We start from the raw sequence: 10,745 nt of genomic DNA, 5'->3' as shown, positions 1-10,745 counted from the left end.
TTCCTTTATTAATTGCAGGGTTGCCACCATGTTGCTAAAAGTGAAATATGGCAAGATAAAGAAATACATCAGCCAACAGTCAGGTTTCACATATTCCGAATTCATCACTGAAGGTAAGCAATCTTGTGTTATAAAAAAATACTCAAATTTACTCCAGTCTTTAAATAAAAAAAAAGGCAGATAAAATAATATTTGTCTCCTTGCTGCTTCATTTCATTGTCTATTAAATATGTAAATGAATGAGGTTAAAAATATACTTTCATCACTTTTTATAATTGTTTATTTGAGTCTTGTCAACAATACTTGACAGAGGGTTACATCATTATTGCTCATCCTTTATTTATTTAAAATAAATTCAACCATTAAATTTGAGGGAATTTATAAAATTATATTGGGATACTGGGGTAGGCTCCAGCACCCCCGTGACCCTTGTGAGGATAACCATTCAAAATAATGGATGGATGAATTCAAAACTGTTCTTAGTAGTGTAATACTTTTAATGCCTTCCTAAATAACTTTATATGTTTTCCCTATAATGCAGAACACATTTGGACTTCCGAGCGGATCTAAAATAGACATTTTTGATGAAACTGACACAGCAGTGGAGGAAGACATCCTCCTTGAACTGATACAGACCAAGCCAGATAAATGCCTAACACTGCGACACACCATTTCAGATGAAGGTAACCTTTTGTTTGAGGGTTAGGGTTTGACCCCTTGAGAGGTATGCTCTTGGAATTGTGACACTCTTTTCTGCTCTGAAAGATCCATATTCTCCGCAAGGCTATGTAAGGTTTACAGCATGATTTTAAAAGCACACCGCCTATTGAACAATCAATTTCATTGGGGTTTTCATTTCTGTTTAATTGCTTCAGTGTCATTCTCGAGAGGCAGAACGCACAATTGAAATATGTAGTTTCATTAAATTATATAAAGCAAAACATTTTGAAAAAAAGGCTGTCAAACTAATTTGTTAAAATTCAGGTTGTTGAAAATTAATTGAAAATCAAATAAATCCACATCTTTTTGAATGATTGAATAATCGTTTTGAGCCTTGTTTTGATTTAAAATTGTCCCATTACTCTGATTTCAGCCCCTCAACAGTAAATGTTTCATTAATTTTTGTAGTCCTTAAAAACAGATTTTGTCTTGAGTTAATTAAAATACAACATTTAACAAACACTTTTACTTTGGATAACATTGACTGCTACCTATGCTGCTACCATCCTTATTGGATAACATTGACTGCTATCCTTTGGTGAGTACAACATCAATACCACTCATGGTTCTGTTCAACTTTTTTTTTTTAAATCACCAAGCAATAACAAGTATACACAAATGTGTTAATAAACAATCTGGGGAAATGGTCTTGTAACACATTTTCATGCTTAAAATTTTATCTGATCAAATAATCAATGAACTCCGATAGTAATTGATTTGAGTAATATTCGATAGTGACAGCCTTATAGTTAAAGTGGGGAATTACATGAACTAAAAACAAAATCTTGGTTTGCTGATCTTTTGTCTCATTATGTTTGATAACATTTTTGAAACAGTTTAGTATGACACACAAAATTATTTATTTATTTTAATGATTAGTTTTCAATTGCATTTTACAGGAGCACTTCTATGATGGCGATACAGGCACTGGATTTTTAGCATGGCGTCTCAAGACAAGGGTTAGGGTCAAGGAGATTAAAGTGCCTCAAGCACATGGGCCAAAACGCAGAAGATCATCATCATCAACAACTCAGAAACATGAAGGGGATGCCTACAGAGAGGCTATCTCTTTTCTTGTTCACGCTCCTGATGAAGTTAATGTGTTTGAAAAGATGAAGATGACATTTCAACATTGCCAGGATCTTGTACATGATGCAGAGAGAACCGTAAATGTTCTCAAGACATTCCCACGCTTCTTAGACGTCAAAGGACTGGTAAGTAGTTTCATATTTTTCACAAATATCATCATCTTGGAAATGTAGTTTTTTTTTTTTTTTTTTTAATATTTTAGGGATGCTCCAATCCCAATCATGTCATTGTATATCAAGCCCAATCACATCATTTATAGCTGATTGGAATTGGGGTAAAAAATATTGGGTTTTACTTTTTTTATTTTTCTTTCTTTTTTTTGTGCTACATTGCCCAAAGACAGGGTGTCCCAAGTTCACTAGGATAGAGCTGAGTTCAACTTAAATGTTGTGCTCCCACAAACAATAAAATGTTCAAATGTTTTACTTGGGTACTCTACTAGCCCTGAACAAGGTCTCAATGTACAGATGTTTTTGGTCTAAAGACAAAGATTACTGAAGATTATTTTGATTAACTCTTTAATTAATTATTTGGATGCACTTTTCTTTTTCCTCAATACAGTACATTGCCGAAGTATTGTATCCAAACTCGCTTTCAGCAAATTCTCAAAATTAAGTGACTCTGATGCAAAAACAATGTGATCGGAACATCCTCTGTGTACCTTATTTGTTTAAACACAACATACATGTAATCAGGAAGTTGCTCATTGCATCTTAAATAGCCCTGTAATCACAGACCATATGCAAATGTATGTATTTATGAATCAAGACTTCCTGTTGCTGTTTGGTACTGAAACAGCATCCAAAATGCTTGAGAAGTGGAATCTTTCCTTCAAGAACAATTATATCAATGAGGCCAAACAACTGACTCAGTCAACCGAACTTTGCCGACTTGTAAGAGCTGCTGAGAAACAAATGGAGAACGATGATGATAGTAAGCAAAATGCCTTTTTTGTTTTTGTTTGTTTGTTTTTTTAATTAGAGATTATCATAATTATAATATTTTACACATCTGTAGATAAATAAACTTATTTTGACTTGTCTTTCTCCTGGTAGTCTGGGACAGTGACATGGCTTCTCTGCTGCTTCTGCTCCATCTTTTAAAACCTACAGCTGGGTGTAAAAGAGCCAAAAAAAGCCCTAATGATGCAGTGGACAGAATGGTGCACTTTCACGAGGTGAATATTGACTCCTTTGGAATCACGTTTAAATCTAGTGAATTACAGTGTTTATTCATTATAATTTAATTTGGAGTTTATTAATTCTAAAGAATGGGCCTTAAGGTCACTACAGTATGCTTTCACAACTAAAAATTGTAGTTGTTTTTTTGAAGTTTACAAAGCATACTGAAATTATTATCCCTGCAAGATGTCCTCATAATTATATGTTTCTGTTTATAGTCATGCCAAAGCATTGAACAACACCTGCAGAAAAGAGAATATCAACAACCATACATCCTTGCAGTTGTTCGAACCAAAAACCACAGTGATACTTTTTACATCACAGTATCAACAAGTCATTCCATGCCAGGCCACTAGCTCATTAGGTGCTTTTGATGAATTGTTTAAATCCCACTACGTCTTCAATCTGTCCTATGACGAGTCCCTGGTTCAACTCTTCACTTTTGTCCAAACAACAGTGTACAACATTGATGTCACCTCAACAGATGAGTTTCCAAGAGTTTGTGAGTTGCGAGCAAAACTCTTTAACTAGATTTGTAAGATGTACAGGTGTTTCATTTGTCAACGTTTACATGCTCGTTGCCAGTCTTTGATTAATCATCTTAGAATTGCTCACAGTTTCTATCCAAGTACCAGGTTTAGGTTGGTTTGTGCACAAGATAGTTGTAGACCACAATTTTCAACATTTTCAGGTTTAAGAAAGCATTTAACCCATGTTCATGAGAGGGATTTTTGTCAGGAAATTGGTGCCCAAATACCAGATTCATTTCTGACAAAGTTGCCAACATACAAAAGGGGTTCCTGAGAATTGCCAAAATGCTGGAACAAGTGGCATACAGAATGAAAAAGACGAACTTTTGGGGACAATGGGTCAGGTATTAGCAACAATGACAACACCAAAAATATTTGTGCCTCAATTATTGCTAAACTCTAAGGCAAAGGTCTTCCGAGTAGTTTTATTTCAACAATTGTTAGTGACCTTGAAGAATTTGCTACTGGGCTGCATTCTCAAATCAAGCATGATGTTACATTTGTGGAGCATGAGATTTGAGGCAAAACACAGACTTTTTAAAAACACTCTGAAAAACTTCAAGAACATCACAAAATCACTTGCACGAAAACATCAAATCTCCATAGCATACCATTGGGAGACTCTACCTTTAGAACAAATTGAATGTGGACCTCTGAAACCATTTGATTTGGATAGTCAGGAAAATAGTGGCATTGCACGAGCCTTGTCAACTGAAAAGATTTTTTCAACCAACTGGGTCATGATCACCGGAACAGAGTACAGGACAGGTCTAGCCATTTGTAGCGTAATTGAAAATGAAATACCTGTGTTTTGTAGGATAAATAATATACTTTTGGGCAATAGCGCTGTGTATTTTGTTGTGAGGAAGCTAGTGGTGGACCATTTCATGAAACATTTTCATGCTTACCAAGTCATTGAAAGCAATGAGACAAAAGTGATCAAAGCAGACAGTCTAGTAATTTGTAAGCCCTTTGATTTGCAAAGTGCTTATGGTGGAGATGAGAACATGTATATTCTGCCTCTTTTTTATCTGTAAATGTGTATGTTTGTTTGTTTGGTGCATGGCAAACCATTAAAAACAATTGGATTGTGTTATGGACCTATTGATTTTATTTATAACACACTTTTTTGAGAGTTAATAGACGTTACAGAGTATCTGAAGATTTATTTGCATTGAGTTTTAGAAGCTGATACGGCTTTCGTAAACATTAAATTACAATGGATTTGGCAAAAAAAAGTATGAATTTATTTTAAACCCGGAATAAGTGCAGAATAGTTGTTTTACATTTGTTATTTGTACAGTTATACATACATTGCAATATTTGGACTAGAAAATTGTATTACTAAAAAAAAGGGGAGAAATTAACATAGAAAATTAAAGATGAAATCAACACAGAAAATTAAAGATAAAACAATGTGTTAAAAATAACACCAACTGAAAATATACCACCCCAAAAATAGAAAAAAAACCCACCAGAAAGTGAAAGGAAATCAGACTTTGAAGTGTTAATATTCACACCAAAATTTTGTCAATTTTACACCCAAAAAAAGGAAGAAAATAACACTTTTAGTGTTAAAACTAACACCAAAAATGACACCAATAATGACAGAAATTAACACAGAAAGGCGAAAGAAAGTAGCACTTTTAAGTGTAAAGGTTTCACCTTGTGGTGTCACAAAATAACACTATGGGTGTTAAAGATTAACTCTATGAAAGAGTTAAAAATGTTACACTTTCAAAAGTGTAAATTTAACTTGGGCTCCGTGAGAACTATATAAACACAGAGAAAGTGTTAAATTGAACACTATGGGAGTTAAATTTTCACTTACGTTTTTGTTGGGTTTAAAGTGGGCTCTTTTTACTATATATATATATATATATATATATATATATATATATATATATATATATATATATATATATATATATATATATATATATATATATATATATATATATATATATATATATATATATATTCTACTTTAAAAGTAATTAGTTCCATTAAAATATAATGCATTACACTACTATTGCAATATTTTTATACTACTTTTACATACTTAATTATGGATTTGCCATTCTAATTCATTATGCTTATTACATATCCATTTTAAGCATAAAAGCAGTACAACTCATTTAATCTGTATTGTATTGTAAACCTTTAAAGACAAGCTACAAAATATTTTTTTGTATTTTATTACTTAACCCCACATCATCGTAGTGCATTGTTTATGCTGTAGGCAAAAACGGTTAGTGCATTTCACAATTTCAATGTTAGTGACCTATATCAAATAACTCACATTTTGTCATTAATGAGCAAGGAAGAACGCTGTGGCCCTGGACCTAGCCAGCCAAAGTGAGTGGCTCATGCTTTCATGACGCAAGGCAACTCCAAGAAATCCTGTGAACAGCACGACATGATGATGTCCAACAACTTTTAAACATATGTGTGGACCAGTAATGTGCTTCTGGGTACTTATCCCATCATTTATGAGGAGATTGCTGAGGTGACAAGCGTCGTCCATCACCACTACAGGAATGGTAGATGGTAAATGGACTTTCACTTATATAGCACATTTCTACCTTAGTTACTCAAAGTGTTTCACACTAACTAGTCATTTACCTACTGATGACGCAGCATCAGGAGCAACTAGGGGTTCAGTGTCTTGCTCAAGGACACTTAGACATTGTCTTGATTGTCGGGGGATCGAACCCACGGCCTTTGGGCTGGAAGACGACCACTGAGCCATGTTGCCCCCAGGAGACCAATGCATTTATGATTGACATGTTGCCAAACAAATCACAACTATTTGTGTTAGTTATCAACAAGATTATTATTATTTATTTATTATTATTTTATATCCTGAGGAATAAGTGTTATAGACATGACTGCACATTATATTGCACTTGTCACCTTGGTAATAAACAAGCCACAAGTTGTGAAAAAGAAAACCCATTTTGTTGTTGTTCTTTTACTTCTATTTGCATATTCCGAGTCATTCCATCTTAATAAAAAGCACATTTCATTTTTACTTTGGCTTGGTGAGTGGATGTGTCGCTGCTTGTTCGTTTCGCCAGGTAAAGGGGTGAGCATTTGCGTCTCTTAACCCTGCACTGTTGTTAGCTAGCTATCCTGCACGGGGTGTGTATGCAAGGAATGTATGCAAGCAAAGATTATGTGCTGTCATGACTGCTGAGCCGTTGACTCCTTTGAAGGTTGGCTAGCTTTCAAATGCATTTATGGTCAGTCAGAAAAAGGAACTACGTATGTTACACTCAATTAGTATGTTATACACTATACAGTTGAGTGTCAGCATGTACTTGTGTGAAAAACATACAAAGGTGTCCAACGTGGGCAGGGTGCTTTTGAACAGGCTTTGCCATCATTTAAAGAGCCTTTCTTTCTGCAGCCAAGCAGCCTCTGTGCCACACCATGACGCTGCTGCTCAGGATACACTCCACCCCAAATCTTTAGAAGCTCCTCAGGACACAGCTCCAAAATTGATTCTGCCCAAAAAAACAATGAAGACCTGTTGGCCCAGATAAGAAACTTACAGGATTGCATGGCTTAGTGGTAAAGCAGTTTTCTCCTTATCGAAAAGCTGTGAGTTCTATCCCATGACCATTAGCATCGTTACCATGCTGAACTATCTGTCCTTGAGCAAGACACCGATCCCCCAAATTGATCCTAATGCTGCCTGAGAAAGAAAATGAGCAGTCGGTGTGAAGCACTTTGATTACCTAAGGTAGAGAAGCTCTACATTATATAAAGTGAAGTCCATTTACCTGTACTTTTAGTAGACAGCCATATAGCATAAGCTATTTCTACATGCAGAAAATATTCAGGTTTTTAAATGCCATGTAAACAAGCACACTAACAAACTCGAATAAGATCATATTCATCTTTTTAAAAACTAAGGAGTCGTGATAAATCCTTGGGAAACAAACAAGAGAAACTGAAATGCTTCTAAATAGCCTCACTTTGGAGACGAGGTGGAAACGGATTAATTTGTTATTGTGGTGAGTGGCATGAACACAAGATGTTGTATTGACAATCGAAAGTATGAAGCCATCGGCAGGTCACAGTCTGGATTGGAGGACCGCAATTGACATAACCCCCTACGCTAATGTATTTAAAGGGAACAAAATCCTATGTTTCAGAAACCCGAATTATGATATACTGTAATATGACATTAATATGGATATTGACTGCCTGTAAATGTTGCCACCTATGGTATGACCTGTGGAATACATGCCGCAAACTAACTAAAGTGTCACAAATGCCACAGAGAAGCAGCGTGAGTAAAGTTTGTTCAGACAACTGACTCGTTCGCGTTAAAAAAAAAAAAAAAAAAAGGCAATAGCTGTATTTACAGTCAATGTTTCAGGTCAAAATAGAAGGGGATAATGGCAAAATATCTTCATAAACAGGTAACATAGCGTATGCCTGACAAACATGAGATACAATAAAATAGAAAGTAAAATAGAAATTTTACAAAATCTAATATTAGTTAATAAATCTGATTTATTAAATTTATTGTTTTTATCATTGACCATAATGTATGTAGGGCTATTAGCCAACAAGCACTTTCTAATATTTGTATTCATTTCATCATACTGCATTCTCCCTGAGATCTCCAAATGAAATTTAAAAATATTCAAATTATCCATACATTTTCTATAGCTGCTTATACATACCCTCACAAGGGCTGCTGGCTTATTGATTGATGCCTATCCCAGGTGTCTCCCGGCAGTAGTAGAGGGACACCCTGAACTGGTCAACAGCCAATTGCAGGGCACAAAGGGACAAACAACCATTCAACCACCCAATCACACCTAAGGACAATTTAGTCGAATTTACCAACCATGCAGGTTTTTGGGACGTGGTAGGAGTTAGGAGTAGTTAGGAGTAGTTGCTGTCGGTACGCATGCATTGTTCCTTCTCTTTTCTAGATGTGGCCCAGGAGTGTCTGTGAGTTGTGTTTTCTTCATTGGAATGTTGTCATTTATGCTAATATGCCTAAAATTAGTCGTTGTTTGGTTCAACTTGTGATGGTAGATTACATGTTAGCCATTGTGAGTTTTTATTTCCAGCATGTTTTATATATATATATATATATATATATATATATATATATACATATATATATATATATATATATATATATATATATATATATATATATATATATATATATATATATATATATATATATATATATTACTTTATATAATAAAGTAAAAACAGACAGAGCCAAGATTACCCGCCCAGCTTGTCTGTTTTTACTTTAGTTTATTCTAACTCTGTTTTTTACTTTGATTTTTAAGGCTGTTTTTTTTTTCAATCGCTATGCAGTGGACCCACGTGTTACAGCGTCCCTGGTTTATGTTTTTTTCATGTTGTAATGTGGAATACTAAGTTTTTTCGTCCCCTCTTTATTGTATTTTCCCGGTTTTGTGACAAAAAAACGTCATGACCCTAGGGGCTTGGCTGTACTTGTGTTGTTTTGTCTCCATCTGTAGGCGTTTTTAGGTAGTTGTACTTATTTTCTGTTGCCATCAATGCTTCCACGCAACGAGTCACTACAATGATGGTCTGCTATTGGATGGCGTCTCCTCACGGAAATGGTGATCTGCTATTGGTCGGCCTCACTCATTTCGAAAAGGCAGAATGGTAAAGCGTTGTTCTATCGTGAGTGGTTAAAAAAACGTATTTATAGTGCATTTTACTGCTTAATTCAAAGTTGAATGGGTTAGCCATGGGTCCCAAGATTGCTAGTGAAAAAGAGAGAAGTAAGAAGATGAATTATATGGAAGGGATGCTGAAAATAATCAAGAATTACGAAGCTAGCCAAGCCCAGGCTACCTTTACAAGGGAATATGGGCATAACAAGTCACTCAAAGGTAAATAAATCTATACTATATTTTTTATTTATGATGTTTTCTGATTGTATACATGTATGTTATACAGTAATATCTCGTTTATCGCGGGGGTTACGTTCCAAAAATAACACGCGTAAAGTGAAATCCGTGAAGTAGCCAGCTTTATTTTTTTTAAAATATTTCACAATGCAATGCTAAACTATAGAATAAAACCAAAACCCAAAACCTGTTTTAAAGCCCCAAATTTGTTTAAAATAATCATTTTAATATAATAATATAAAGTTGGAAACATTGTCACTCACGTATTTCACAGTCCAGCTATGCCTCTTCGTCCTGAACCCGCACATTGTTATGAGTAGTAGTTGAGCTCTTTCTTTTTCTGAGCAAGATTTTTATAAACGGATATGCCCGGACATCGAATTAAAGTGAAGCCTCTTATATCATAACAATACACTTGAAATTTCAATTTATTGCAAAAGACGTAAAAGTGAGATTTCCAAAGCTGCGCATTTCTCCATTGCTGTCTGTGTCTACATAGTGTGCGCGTTTGCTCTCGGCACGCCTACGAGTCACGTGATCGGCTCCCAGAGACCAAGCTGTCAATCAATGTGCCTACTAGCACAATGCACACGGCAGTTAGAGGAGAGACACAGGAGAGAGAACGCAATCTTTTGGATCCTCTTGCCTTTTGTAATAAATTGACAAATGAAAAACCAATACAGTACAGCGTCAATATTTTATTTCAAGACAACAGTAAAACCCCTGAGGCAATCAGGATTCAGAGCACAATGCGCTGTAAAAAATATCCACACTGTAAAAAACCCGTGAAGCAGCGGACTCGTGAAAGATGAACCGTGATACAGCGAGGGCTTACTGTATATTCATCGCACTGACTATACTATTTTGGTGCCAATGTTTAATATGTATGTACAATTTGGATGATTTTACCTGAGGTTCTAAACACATTAGCTACTGTATTTAACATAGGTTTGGATTGCCCGCCATATGGTGAGTTCATCTAACGAGCCCAACCGCGGAACGGATTAATCTCGTAACACAGGGGCCCACTGTATTTGAGCTTTATAATTTATATTTTTAGTAACTGTACAGCATTTGGTCAATCCTTTGAGGATGTTTTTAAATGTACTTTATAGATAAACTTTGACTTGTCCTGTTAAGCTCGTTAACATTTGTTATTTTTGTTGGTAATCGGTTTTTCCCTTTGGCAAATGTTAGCATATGCATGTTTTGCATTGATCATACTCGTTTGCATCTAATTAACATTGTATTGAAAGGAATATCATTTGTAATTCGGTTATATGATTGATTAAATCTCCGCA

At 35.2% G+C, this 10,745-nt stretch overlaps 1 pseudogene across 1 annotated transcript; it reads left to right on the top strand.

Annotated features, from left to right (window-relative positions):
* Window positions 1-716: 716 nt before the first annotated feature.
* Window positions 717-4,132, top strand: LOC148411327 (uncharacterized; annotated as a pseudogene). Its single transcript, XR_015868002.1, has 5 exons — window positions 717-793; window positions 2,149-2,153; window positions 2,578-2,742; window positions 2,865-2,986; window positions 3,209-4,132. The product of XR_015868002.1 is annotated as an uncharacterized LOC148411327 (transcript).
* Window positions 4,133-10,745: the final 6,613 nt, after the last annotated feature.

Source organism: Hippichthys cyanospilos, chromosome 15, assembly GCF_059441005.1.
Source record: "Hippichthys cyanospilos isolate Australia breed blue-spotted pipefish chromosome 15, RoL_Hcya_1.0, whole genome shotgun sequence".
NCBI classification, from domain to species: Eukaryota; Metazoa; Chordata; class Actinopteri; order Syngnathiformes; family Syngnathidae; genus Hippichthys; species Hippichthys cyanospilos.
Note: the sequence above shows the minus strand (reverse complement) of the source record. Positions and strands in the feature narration are given on the sequence as shown.